Genomic DNA, 5,043 nt, shown 5'->3' with positions numbered 1-5,043 from the left:
TGCATTAAAATCTCATTAGCAGTACTGGTAAATGTTCTAATCGTGCAACTAACAAGCAAGAATGTACGCACACAATTACACTGTGTCGTCTGTTCGCAATAACAATGCATTCGTAATTTCTGTTTAAATAAGTTCTCTTGGTTCTTGACTGGATATTTAACTTCAAACATTGTTGCATATTAACAGTTTCTTAAGTCTGACAAAGCGTACTAGAAATGTGAAGTTAAGAGTTTTATGGCAAAGACAAGCAGATTATCTCTCAATAAGCGGTTTTACATGTGAAGTGTGGTGCAGTCCTTTACTCTTCATAGTATGCAGAGTTTCAACTTCAAAGCAATTATCATGTGGTATACGTCGGTAAAGAATACTGGAATTTTTCTCAAGGTTAGCGTCTATGTTATTTTTCTCTGAGCCAGCCGGCGCACGTGGGTGCCTACGGTGCGAGTCATTGTCTGTCTCTTTGTTGCCGCGCGTCGTTACTGGGATTAGGAGGCCTAACTTCCACAAATTCGCCTTGCCGAGAGGGCCCAGCTCTGTTTAAAGCTCGCCAGTTCTGATGGAATTCAGGTCTGTCGTTTTGTCGGTAGTTTACACAGTTTCTTTCGTGTCGGTCACGTGGTGGAGAATTTCTCCCTGAATCGTAACTGCGCGCTGAACTGTTGCGTCTGAAATTATTCTGTCTCCCTTGATAATAATAGTTCTGATTACCATATTGTCTGTTTCTATGGTTATCTCTGTCATATTCATTACTACGGAAATGCGATCTTTCTCTGTAACTATTACTCTGCCAATGGTTGTCATATGGGTGGTGTCTGTTTTGGTCACGATTTGCGTTGTAAGAATAGGCTTGTCGTGGCCAGTTATTGTTTCTGTCGTCACGGAATTGTGACGGATGTGACCTGTAGTGATTGTTTCCCTGTTTTCGCATCCCGCGACTGTCTGTGTCAATTTCTAATTCTTGTAGGAGTCCCTGAAAAGCCTCAATGTCTTCTTTGCAACGTCCTGCTAAAATAATATGTCGTAAATGTTCAGGTAATTTGATTAAGCAAATGCGGATGAGTTCTGAGGGGCTGTATGGGTTTGACAGGTACTGATTCTTGTGCAACATGTCTTCAAAATATTTCACAAGACTGGAGAATTCAGATTGTTCGAAATGTTTCATCATTATGATACCATGTTTTACTCGGTCTTGTGTGGCTTGAGACCAATATGCTGAGAGGAAGGCATGGTAAAATTCTCCTTCACTGTGGCAATCGTGAATGACCGATCGCATTCTTACAGCTGGTTCATTCTCTAAGTAGCCACACATAAGTTCTAATCTGTGTTCCAACGACCAGTTGGGAGGAAAACAATGAGAGAATTGATGGAGCCATGCTTGTGGATGAATGTCGTTGCCAGAATTCTTAAATGTTTTGAATTTACTTGTAGTAATGAACAGCTTATAGTCAAAATCATCATGTCGGCGAGTCGCATATCGGTCATTGTTAGGTCGTGTCGGCCGTTCCATCTCAAAATTCGGTGCACATTGCCAATTTCTTTCATAACTTCGGAAATGCCCTGTGTTATTATTTTGCGGCTTTTCCGTATTTCTAAGTCCCTCTTCCCGTGTTGGAGCGTGAGTGTCCTCTGAAATATGTAATTCTTGTATTACCTGTGTCAGCTGATCTTATACTTCCCGGATTTCTCTTTGGTGTTGCGTATTAATTTGATTCTGATTTTGTTTGAATTTCCTAATTTGTTCGTCCTCTTCTGTGTCATTAAAGACTACCGGTCTTGCGTCAATCAGATTATCATCTACCTTCGTAGATAAATTAGTGAACTGATCCAAAAGTTCGCCTACTTTCTCCGATAGTGTACTTATTTCCTCAGTGTGTTTTTCTGAACCAAGTTTCAGAGTATCTACTGTGTCCTTAAAGTTTTCCTGAGTTTTTGCAAGTTGCGTAACCGAATCGGTAGATGCAACTGAGTCAAATTTAGCTTGCAAGGTCTCATGATTTTCATGAACAATAATTTGCAGTTCTTTTATGGCTGCTTCGTGATTCTGCAAGGCATTTTCATGCCGCAAAAAAATAGGTTGAAAATGATCACAAATTTGAGTTTTTACGTCATTACAGACTTTTTGACATTTCGATTCAATGTTATGTAACTCAGTAGTTAAATCTTCACACGTTTGTTCAAGAGTTTGTTCCAATGAGTCTAACTTTTGAAGCTGTTGCTGTGTTTGTCTCTGATTTTGTTCCAGTGTGTCTAACTGTTGCTGTGTTTGTCTCTGATTTTGTTCCATTGTGTCTAACTTTTTGAGATTTTGTTCCACTGTGTCTAGCTGTTGCTGTGTTTGTCTCTGGTGTTGTTCCATTGTGTCTAACTTTTTGAGATTTTGTTCCACTGTGTCTAACTGTTGCTGTGTTTGTCTCTGGTGTTGTTCCATTGTGTCTAACTTTTCAAGCTTTTGTGCCATTTGTTGCATTAATTGTAATAACAATGCACTGGTGTCTGAAACATGTTCCTCAGTGCTTTTCGGCAGTGAAGTTGCACCGGCAACATTCACATTTTGACAAGCGGAAAATGTGTCTTGACTCATTTGAGAAAACGGTGAGAACCCAAAACCTGAGTCTGCAGTATTTGCAATATTGTGTTCTGTCATTCCCGATTCCTGAGGCGAGCTGTTGCCGACCAATCGATCGATAACGCTTCCCTGTTCACTACCTGTTTCACTGTCTACACCATTGTTTGCCGCCCGCTCCATTTCCCTATGCGCAATTACCAAATTACTACTTTGAACATTAGTTAATTCATTACTCTGCGGCGCTAACACACTGCCTTCGTCTTCACTGTCATTTCTCAGTTTACTTTGGAGTCTAGTATTACGTTTTTCACACGCCATAATTGTCACAATATTTCACACGATAACACAGAAAAGCACAATTTGAAGAGCAACAATAAGAGAACACATTATCATAGCACTGAACATAATATGTAGTTAATTGCAAGCGCAGCAGCGAAATACTTGGTGCAAATCTACATGCATGCCACAACTGTTTTACTGTACAACAATGAAAGACTGCAACTATAAAGGAGATTCTCTCTACAATTACGCGCTAGCAATAAACAATAGCTACACTAATTACACAAACTACAAGAAAAAAATCAGAAGATTCCAGTGAGGTATCCTCGGCTAAGGGTCGACATATGAAACGTCCCCTTTGAACAATTATACATCACTGTCCTTAAGCTGATACACAATTTTTTTTTAGCGCAACGCAATCTGACTTTCAAAAATCCCTACAAAAGAATGGCCCTGACTAACATTAAGCTATAAGTTTCACAAATCACTTACCTCACAAAAATCTTCGCTACTCAAGCTACTGCAATACAGCGAGCGCCACTACTGCCAGCTAAATAAAAGATTCAAACTACTGAAGGCACTAACTACTGATAGGGATAGTTAGCAAAATGAAAGATATTAACAGGGAACAAACAATGCATTTACCTTAATATCATCAAAAGTCATAATATATATAGCAGTTCATCACAAATTACAAAACTCCGCCATCTCTCTCCCCACACCCACCACTGCTGGCGGCTCACCTCCAACTGCGCAACGCTACGCGCTGTTCACATCCAGCTGCCGCTGCCCAACACTACAATGGCGAGTATTACAACAATGCAAAGCAGCCACAGACTGCACACAGCACAGCCAGTGATTTTCATACAGAGGTGGGGTTACCAATAAAAAAACCTAAACAGCCTACTTACAATCTGACCATCTGAAATTACGATGGCCACTTGGAACTGCAATTGTAGCCATACCACCGACACCTCCATGGAGCCTCTGAGGTAAACTACTTCTTTATACTGCCATGTGCCATGATTAAACCAAAACCGTCATGCTCATCCTTTGTTCTGTTTACTTATCCCTTCCTTTTGAAACTATCCTGCAATCTACAGTAATCTAAATTAATGTACAGGGTGTACCAGAAATGTCGTGACAACAACAAAATGTTCAAATGTGTGTGAAATCTTATGGGACTTAACTGCTAGGGTCATCAGTCCCTAAGCTTACACACTACTTAACCTAAATTATCCTATGGACAAACACACACACCCATGCCCGATGAAGGACTCGAACCTCCGCCGGGACCAGCCGCACAGTCCATGACTGCAGCTCCCTAGACAGCTCGGCTAATCCCGGGCGGCTGTTGTGACAACATCAAGGGTTGTAGAGGGTGTCTTGAGGAACAAATCAAGGATAGGAATCCATGCCCAGTAAGGTCATCCAACGCCGTCACAGAGCGTCGAAGCTATAGCCGACGGCGCCTACTGCTAGGCCTCCCCTTTGGCAGCAAACGTGACTTTGCACACTGACGCACCGTAGGTGACTCCTCGCAATGTTGTTTGTTATCCATTGCTCGTGACTGATTGCCACGATTGCCAGTGGAGAGGAGGCAGCTACTTGCTGAGCAGAGAGGTCTTATCCCCGTGAATGCGATGCTCTGCTGCCTTGGTGGATGGTGATTTCAAGCACAGCTTTTTATCTACAGTTCATTTTTCTCCTGCATATCGAAAAACATTGGAGATTTTAGAGAATTCCACGAGAAAAATAAATTGCAGATGGAAATCAGTATCTGAAACCGTCATCCAACCAACCAACAGAGCATCGCACCGCATTCACAGGAAACAAGGTCTTTTTATTCGGCAGCTATTTCCATCTTCTCCACTGACGATCGTGGCAATAAGTCGCGATAACTGAATAACAACATTGCGAGACGTTCCGCCTACACTCCGTCAGCGTACAAAGCCACGTTCGCCGTCGAAAGGGCAGCGTAGTGGCGGGCGCCAGTGTCCATAACTTCGACGTCGTTGAATGACATTTCTTGACACAAATTCCTATCCTCTATTTGTTCGTAAAGACACCCTCTACAAGCCCTCGAATTTTGTCGCAACGTTCCTGGGACGACCTGCATAATGGGGAAACGTTGTTTACAAAAATCTCGAAAATCATGGCATTTAAGTAAGCAGTTAAAGTTTTCGCATGGTCAGTTG

Source organism: Schistocerca americana, chromosome 1, assembly GCF_021461395.2.
Source record: "Schistocerca americana isolate TAMUIC-IGC-003095 chromosome 1, iqSchAmer2.1, whole genome shotgun sequence".
Lineage (NCBI taxonomy): Eukaryota > Metazoa > Arthropoda > Insecta > Orthoptera > Acrididae > Schistocerca > Schistocerca americana.
Note: the sequence above shows the minus strand (reverse complement) of the source record.